We start from the raw sequence: 9,901 nt of genomic DNA on the forward strand, positions 1-9,901 counted from the left end.
TTCTGCCATCTTCTACCACAACCAAAGAGAAGCTGCTGAAGCAAGATACAGCTTCTTGTCTCCAGACACAGACTTCCCCAGGTTGCTGCCCAGGCTACCATGTCCATTGCTTAGCTTCTCTAGGTTCCAACAGTCACCTTGTGGTTGGGCAAGTGTCTTTCACCCAATTGTCATTACAGAGGCCACAAAGCATAGCCTCATTGAGTTGTCAATGTCTGACAGAGATTTTAGTGAGTTGATTCTTTGAGGTTTTATCCACTATTGACTGCAGTCCCTCAACCTGAGACTAGATAAGTCTGTAGGGCAATCTTGTGAATCTGAATCTGGACTCTTTTCCTGTTTTTTTTGGCCGCATCACCACACGGCTTGCGGGATTTTAGCTCCCTGATCAAGGACTGAACCTGTGCCACAACAGTGAAAGTACTGATGAACTCTTTTCCTTTAGAGTGAGTTCTTTCTCAGGAGCCCCTGATGTAGATAACTCCTTATGTAAACAGATGGTTGGTCTATCAATCTCAAGAGTTCTCCAGGCATGCCTGCCTCCTGGAGAACACTCAGTGTGATATCAGGGTGGGATTCCTATTTACACCTACCTGGGCATTCCTAGACACATTTTTCAGCATAACATCATTTCCCATAACTGCAGCATTTCATGTGCAAGGAATCAGGATTTCAGTTATGAATTATTATAAAGCTCTTCTAAAAAATACTCCTAGAGAGGGATTTTAAGCTTTAGCAAATCAAAACTTACAAAAAGAAGTTTAAGTCAAATTGTGCAAGGCTCCTAAAGCACTTTTCAGCACCTAAAATGCAGAGAGAGTGATTTTTCTCACTAATTTTCTCACTAACTAATTTTTCTCAGAAATTAGTTTGTTTAAATGAAACATCTTCATAAATCATTGAAGGAAGAACTGTTTACAACAACACCTTAGAAAACAATTCTCCTTTGGAGAGTCCATTTGCCTCTTCCTCCAGCAACACTTTCATTACTGGTGACCCCAAATCTCCAAGTATTGATATCTAACCTCCTTTATAAATTCATATAGGAGAGACCTTGATAATCAATCACTAGTCCTCCCTGATTGACAAATTAATTCCATAGTAATAGAAACCCTTGTTATCTAGTTAACTCAAGATCCTGTTTATAGAATGAAACACATATCACTGCATTAAAAAAATTGAGGGCATCAGAAAAGAGATGGAAAACATTTTTGGCTATGAATGTCCATGAAATCACATATGGCCCCCAACTGACTTTTGAAAGTAAGTTTAGCTGATGCAACTCCCTCAAGTCACAAATTCTAGTGTGCAAAAAATGTGGCTTTCTCTGTTTTCCTAAATTGGACTTAATTTCTACCTTGAGCCCTATTTCTGTAGGTTTCTCCAGGGTCACTCAAGTCACTCAGTGATTTCTCCACCATTTAATGTGCAAGTTCAGCCAAATTTAGAAACTCTACCTTGTCCCAGCAGCAGACCCAAACTAAAATATTACAACACTGGTGAGAAGAGGAGATAACCAGCTTATCAAATATTTTATTCTAAAATATTTATATCTCTCACTTAGATCAAAGCATTTAAGCTTCAAATTAAGAATATAAATTTTGGGGTTTCAGTTCCCCCTCCCTCTACATTGGACAACATCAGTCTCATGTCTCCCAGCTAAGGAAAAACAAGCAGGGAGAGGAGAATGTTGTATCATTAAGGCAAATGCAAGAGAAATTCCACATTTTTGTGGTATTTATGTTATGTATTACCTCATCATATAAGCCTGGTCAAGGCTTATGAAGTTGACATGAAGATGAGTAAGCAAGGCCATTTTATTATTATATTAGAGGTGGCCATGGCCTTTCCTGCAGCTTCCCCTAGATCTCCCCATTCTCCTCTGATTCCTTGGGGAAGAGTCTAAGGCTTCTGTTGGCTCTACCAGAGGTTTCTATGGATGGGAGAATCTGTGTTCTTTTGTCACCAGCTTCCTCCAGGAATTTGAAGCCTGCTTTGTCTTGCATAGACCAGAAGACAAGTTCCCTCCATAGCTCCTCCCCACCTGTGCATTCATTGGCCGGGTCCGCTTGCCTCATTGCCTCTACCCTTCGTCCAACTCTTTGCTCCACCTCCTTTTGCATCAAGATTACCATATATAAATTCTGTACTTTCTAAACATTATTATTATATAATAAATTTTTCTATATGAATACCTGATTCACTTTGCCACAAAACAGAAACCAACACACCATTGTAAAGCAAATACACTCCAATAAAGATGTAAAAAAACAAACAAAAAAAATAAAATAAAATGTTGCCATTTCCTCCAAACTCTCAGTATTCACGTCTCATTATTAATTCACCACTCTATTATTAGGGGTTACCACTGAATCAGTGATGACTCCAGAACTTCTGTAGGAGGGGTTTGGGGCAGATGAGCAATTCATTCTGGGAAAGAGAGTCTAAAACCAAGTGAATGGCCCTTTACATTAACATGGGAAAACTTCTCCCACCCCACCTTGTCTCAACAGAGCCATTAATCTAGAAAAAACTACAGTGTCACTTTTCAGAGGTCTTCCCTGTGTGCACACATGGAGAAGACACTTAGAATGTTAAAGTCAGCATGTTAAGTAATTTTCTTGAAATACTGTAACTAGCACCCAGTTTACTTTCTTCACAGTCCTTTTCATAATCTATTCAATTTTAGTCCTTTTTAATTGTCTGGTACACTTTTAACAACTAAACTCCAAGAGAGAAGGAGCTTCATCTTATTTCCAGTGCCTAGCACATAATGGTTTCTAAATGGAACTGATTCCAAGATTGGCCTCATTTAGGAATGGATCTGTTGTTATAATCAGGTTTCCGAAATCTTTAGTATCAATATGGAATCCTTTCCTCTCACATTTCACAGGAAGCTAGACTTCTTAAAGCCCAAACATGGATACGTCTGAAGTTTCCTTGACTGATTTAAATTGAATTAAAATAATTATTTTGTACAGGAAAAACTTTCAAAATTTTTACATTTTTCGGAACATAACCACCTTTTCTTTCTCTACTTTCTTCCCTTCAAAACGAACTTTGCAACATTGGGGTGAGTTAAATAATCTAGCCCCAAATTAAGCTCTCAATGACATGAAACACATTTTTTGCTCCTTTTTAATAAAAATCCTATATGCAGTACATTAATGTTTTCTTTTAGAAATTACGTTGACAACTTAATCCCTAATTTGAGGCATCCATATAATTGGTATACAGAAAGGTTTTTTGGCAAAATATTTAACACAAGATATATATGAGATGCTGAGATCTGGGTAATATACCTTACTTGAAAGGCATGAATAGTTTTTAAACACTGTAGCATAATCACACTTAAGGCCATAGTTACTTTGTTCCCAAATCCCTGCAATTCTATTTGAGGGGAGTTCTAAAAGACCTGTGTCTTCTCCTGTGTCCACAACTGTAGACGTACACTGATGGCCCTCAATCTTGCTCTCCAAACTTCAAATAAGGGGCCAGAGACAAGGCTCGGGACTTGGAAAAGTCCTAGAAATACCCTGCCTCGAAAGCAGTTTCAGAGTTTCACATTTTCCTAAGGATGACAGAGCTGAGTAGACATGCCAAAGTCTTCCAAATCCTGCTGGTTGTTTTGAATTATGGCTACACTGGGTGTGTACCCCTTGAGTTTTTATCTCCACATACTTGAATTAAATCCTGTAGTTCCTCTTCGGTTCTAGCATCTGTGACCTCTTCACAGGGTCTATACGCCACAGCTATTTTACCACTTTCTAAAACCACAATCAGCAATTTCTGGAATTCATCTGTCATAGCCTTCTGAATAGCAAGCTTCTGCGTTACCTTCCTTTTCATAAGGAATGATAATGACCCTTCTTCCAACTTATCCAAAGGTTCCTCAGCCATGCCAACTCCGGGACTCCTGCACTCGTGGGAGGGCAACACCACCTCTTGATGATCCTTTTTGACCACCCACTGAAACCAAAGTAGTAATTTGCCAATTCTTGGCATCTGGAGCTGTTTAGGGCAAGCGTATTATGTTAAACCACCTTATGTCTGGTGCCGAGACGAACCTTCACTGGAGATGTCTGAAAAAGCTGCTTCCAGTCGCATGCCTTTTGGGCTCTGTGGGCATCCCTTGCTGAATAAAACTTGATGATGGAATAGAACCCAGGACCAGCAGTTTGGGAAGACTGCGTTTTGGAGGACTCAGACCGAATACAGAAGGCCAAACTGGGAGAAGATTTCAAGGCCTCGGCCGTGGGTCCAGAGCTCAGCTCCCACACCAGCAAGGTTTTGTCACCCCCGATGGGAACCGCAAAAGGTACCAACTCCACCATCCTACCGTCACTGCACGTGCGTGGCTCAGGGAGCAAGCGGACTGCGCCTATATAATAGATTTTTATCCTGTAACCCTTCTTATCTAACTTTTGGGTATATTGCCATGTTTCCCACATTATTTCTTCTGGTTATGACACCTCCAACAAAAAATATGACTTTGGAATGCATACTGAAATTAGCTGTTGATGCATCTTTCTCTTTCACTAGATGGTGAGTGTCTTAAAGGTAGGAACCATATCTGATTCATCACTGAAATTCAGCACCTTGTGTAGAGCCTAACACATAGTAGGTATTCAATGCATATTTAGTGAATACGTAACGAACGTATCATTTTGCTAATAAAGGATGTCCGATTTCCTTTTTAAAGACTCTTCTGCTTATAGTACATATACTCAAGAAGAAAGCAAAAGGCAATCTGCAGTCATTTAAATAATTTATCATTACTTACTGATTTACCATAAAATGAGGTGCTGTTTAATCTTTTTCCAAGCAAGGATTCAAAGCCTGCAGATCAGGAGACCTTAGACTCCTACAATAAGGTAAGAGTAAGCTCCCTGCTTGAGTCTGTCAGAAGCTACTGATTTATTAATATCACAACAGCCACACAACAATACTCTTTCCTAAGTTACCCTCCAGGTTTTTCCCCTATCATCTGGAATGCATAACAGGTATTATAAACTAAATTTACTGTTTGCTGTTCATCCATTACCATACTACACAGATATCAAAATGAGAAATCAAATGGATAAAATATCAGAATGTCACAATCCTCTACCTAATATTTGCATTGTGATTTGGTTAAAGGAATTCTAAGCACTCTGTATGTTTATAGATTCCTTTCAAATTCTTTGAGTCATATATTAACTTCAACTTAGAGTTGAATAAACTAACACCTGTTTCATGAGAAATTTGTCCAGTGTTACGTATGGTAGGTACTAGAGAAAGAAATAGCATATGAATTCTAAAAATCTAAAAGTTTGCAACCTAGAACACTTTTTGTCTGATTATGTTGCACCAATGATAATAACTTATTTAAGAGTACTTATCAGAAGAGATTAAAAATGGGCTAAGCCAAGGTTCTAAATACAGTTCATTTTAGAAGACAGAACAACTAAACTCTCACCAGCTCCAAAATTATAACAACTGTGAAAGCTGTTGCAAATACTTAGAAGTCATGTTTTACCTTGTGTTTTTATTTTCATATTTAAATATTCACTGAACACTGCTGATTCACTCATTCTGACTCCCTGAAATAACAAAAAGATGTGACTCAATGCCAAACCAAAACTAAAGTCAATTTAGCTGATGAAGTCTTACTAAATAAGGCTGGTGAAATATTATTCATATTCAAAATGGCCTTTACTAGGTTGAAGTTAGAGATAATAATGTTACATATTAATGATTTTCTTCCACTAATGAATAGAACCTATTTTTTACCAACAAAATAACATTACTAAGAGCTGGAACTTTAGTTGCAATGTTTAATAATTTCTCAGACTATGGTAACAAAACAATCAGAAACAGTTGATATTTGTGTGGCTATCAAGACTTGGAAGTTTTCCCAATAGTCAAGCCCCCAAAATGCAGTTCCAGTATTCACCTTACTGTTAGGACTTGTCTAATTTGATCATGCCAGTTTACGGGAATATTCAGCCTCCTCTCCCAGAGCATCACAAGACTGATGGATGTAGCTGAGCTCAATGGTTTAGAGCTTGGGCTTTAATCCTAGCTCATGATTTTATTGGCTATGTGGTTGTGAGCAAGTTGCTTAATTTCTTTGAAAACTAATTTCCTAACCTGTAAAAAGAATCTTTGTTCTTCTCTGAGAATTAAGTAAACTAATATAAATGAGCTGCTTAGCATGGGGACAATTAGTACTCAATAAATGATATTTAGTAAGCAACTTTTTATCTCATGCCGTTCATTCCACATCACCAGAGCCAAACATGGCAGTGTTTGGTGTCAGCATGCGAAGCCAAGTGTAGGGTAAATGATTCAATTAATGAGTTGAGAATAGCCATGTTAAGTAGACAAGATCAACATCTGAAAGTAAATAACAGGCATAGAAAGGGGGAAAAGAAAAGCATTTTGTAAATATCCCAGAAGATTTTAATCTAAAAATCTTTATGGAGGACAGTCTCATTGCACAAGAAGAACAAGTATTTATTGGTACCTTCTATGTGCAAGGCTAGTTGCTGTAAGAGATACAGAAATTCATTCAGTAAATATTTATGTTTTGTTTACTATCTGCCAGGGTCTGCTGTATAAGCTGGAGTAAGAACAGTGAATAACAGGGTCAGATTCTCTGCTCCCATGGAGCTTACATTCTAGTGTAAGAAACATGCAAATACTATTCCTTTCTTCAAGGCATTTACTATTTATTTAAGGAAACGTGAATTTTTATTTTAAAAATGTATAAAAGTAATAACAACAATAACTGCAACAAAGAATACAAGAAATGTTACAAGGAGACTGTGGAGCACTGGAAGGAACTCATGGTGCCCAAGAAACCTGAATTTAGTCCAGGTTCTGATAACACCTTTAGACTTTGGGACCATCAGCATTTAATTAGAGTCACATATTCTCATCTATAAAATAAGTCTAAAATAGTTACTTTATACTGTTCTGAGGACTAAATGAGATTACATGTGTAAAGTCCCATCATAGAGCTACATGAATACGCACACCTTCATTGAGGAGGAGGCTTGCCTCAAAAGGACAAGTAGTAGTGGGCCAGACAGAGAAGAAGAGAAAGTGCACTCTAGGCCAAGGAAAGGGCTTGATGAAAGACATGAATTTGGAAAAGTACAAAGCGTATTTAGAAGAAAGTGAGTTGAACAATTTGGCTACAGCAGAGTTCATGCAGATAAGCAGGTAGAGAAACAACTAGTGACAGCTGGGCCTTGGATGACTCACAGAGGAATTTCTGAGAGTTAGAATAGCTCTCATACATATGCAGACATTGAAACACAGTATGATTAAGTGAATTACACAAGGTTATATCGTTAACAGTGGAAGTAGAATCCCAACATCCATCTGGCACTCTGTCTCCTTGATGGCCTGGCCAGTGGTTAAGACAATATCTTATCATCTACCTCGTCAATTCATAGCTGAAAACTCACAGTCTGTTAGACATTTTTCATAATACACAGCAGATATCTTACCCGACCCTCCAGTTTGTGTTGCGTTTATGGCAAAAGAAAGCAATTCTAAAACTACCAAGTGGAATGAAAAACAAGGGGCTATTTCTCAAAAATGAGATGGTGCTCTGCAAAAATGAACCGACTTTATGATGCCATCTGGAAAATGCTTCTGTATTCCCTATACAGTGCACTAAGCATAACTTAAAGTTGACTAACCAGCTCTGAAATGCTCTCTTCTGCTTCTTCACATATGGATGTGAAGCCTACAGGAACAAATGTTATTAGTCCTTGGACAGGACATCTGGTGTGACTCCTCAGCAACAAGGTGTGCAATTCTTGGGTGAATTTCAACAGAGCACATCAGCCTAAGTTTGGAAACTTTTCAGAGTTGAGCTAGTCCCTGGTGATTGAACTTGTTCAGAAACTAGTGCTTCCAAACCAAACTCTCATCAAGGAGATTGTTTTTCCTCCTTTCTCCCTGCCTCCTTCCTTCTTTCCTCCCAAGCTTGCCTCTCTTCCTCCCTCCCTCTCTTTCTTTCTTTCCCTTTTTTCTTCCTCCCTTCTGACATTTAAAGGTTGTCTGTGATGGCTAATGCCCTGTGGTATACTCAGACAAAATTGTAGTCAGACCTGTCACCTCTTAGTGTTGGCAGATGTTCCTCACAGTTTCTTCCAAAGTAACAACAATCCTTTCACATAATTTATTGAATTGGATATTGGAATTATGGACAGAGAAATTCTCCTCCTTTCTCAAATTTAGTAATAGAATCTAATTTTAGCACCAGTAGAAAAGATTTAGAATCTCATAAATGAAAGAAACCTTCATTAATTTGGATAGAAATTAAGCAGAAGCTAACTTTGTTTCACAAAATTTGCCAATAAAATAGTCTAACACTTGCATAGGGGAACATTTAATTTGCTGAAGAGAACAAATTGCTTTAAAACAATTAAAAACACCAATTTACAGATGAACAACAAATATGTTAAGTACAAATCATTCTTCTCTATTTATTGAAGTAGCTTCCCAACTCCTTTTCTTGACAATACTTAATTAACCTAACTTGAATTGCTTTATTTACTTGAAATTAATAGACAATGTTTCATTTTAAAATTATTATTTTATTGAGACTGAGTCCCATATTTGGTATATACATAGTGAAAATTAATAAATCTGCTTTTAAAACAATTATTTTTTTAATTAACAATAATGGTCAACATATTGACATATGAATAGATAAAGAAGATGTGGTACATATATACAATGCAATATTACTCAGCCATGAAAAAAGAATGAAATAATGCCATTTGCAGCAACATGGATGGGCCTAGAGATTGTCATACTGAGTGAAGTAAATCAGACAGAGAAAGAGAAATATTGTATGATATAGCTTATATGCAGAATCTAAAAAGAAATGATATAAATGAATGTATTTACAAAACAGAAATGGACTCACAGACTTAGAGAATGAACTTATGGTTACCAGTGGGGGGTGGGGAAAGGTGGAGGGAAGGGATAGTTAGGGAGTTTGGGATTGACATGTACACACTGCTATATTTCAAAAAGATAGCCAACAGGGACCTACTGTATAGCACAGGGAATTCTGCTCAATGTTATGTGGCAGCCTGGATGGGAGGGGAGTCTGGGGGAGAATGGATACATATATATGTATGGCTGAGTCGCTTTGCTGGGCACCTGACACTATCACAACATTGTTAATCAGCTATGCTCCAGTATAAAATAAAAAGTTTTAAAAAATCAATGCCATTTGCAGCAACATGGATAGACCTAGAGATTATCATACTAGATGAAGTCAAAGACAAATATCATATGATGTCACTTATATGTGGAATCTAAAAAAATAATGATACAAATGAACTTATTTACAAAACAGAAACAGACTCACAGGCTTCGAAAACAAACATGGTTACAAAAGGGGACACATGAGGGGAGGGATAAATTAGGAGTTTGGGATTACCATATACACAGTACCATATATAAAATAATCAGCAAGGACCTATTGTATAGCACAGGGAACTCTACCCAATATTCTGTAATAACCTATATGGGAAAATAATCTGAAAAAGAATGGATATATGTATAAGTGTAACTGACACAACATTGTAAATCAACCATACTCCAATGTAAAATAAAAAAATATATTTACAAAAAAAAGGGGGTGGGGGTTAAAATCAGTGGTACTGTTTTGGAGACCATGGTTGTCCCCAGATGGGAAAATTTTTAAATGGACATAACCATTGAGACATGAAATTATAGATTTGTTTTGGCCAGAAAAGATGCAGAGGAGGTATCCCATTTAGAACAATTTGTGGTATGAAATTGAGTTCTTTATATCTCAACAAATACCAAATAAATTTAAATGATTGAGGTAAAATTTTTCCTAAGGAAAGTGATTTATTGTTTT

The 9,901-nt window shown here is 37.3% G+C and overlaps 1 pseudogene; it reads right to left on the reverse strand.

The window, feature by feature from the left end:
* Positions 1-648: 648 nt before the first annotated feature.
* LOC149748796 (RAD52 motif-containing protein 1 pseudogene) lies at positions 649-4,471 on the reverse strand (annotated as a pseudogene).
* Between the last annotated feature and the right edge of the window lie 5,430 nt (positions 4,472-9,901).

This window comes from Delphinapterus leucas, chromosome 7, assembly GCF_059928025.1.
Source record: "Delphinapterus leucas isolate spDelLeu-1000000601 "Yukka" chromosome 7, BTC_Dleu_Yukka2, whole genome shotgun sequence".
Taxonomy (NCBI): Eukaryota; Metazoa; Chordata; class Mammalia; order Artiodactyla; family Monodontidae; genus Delphinapterus; species Delphinapterus leucas.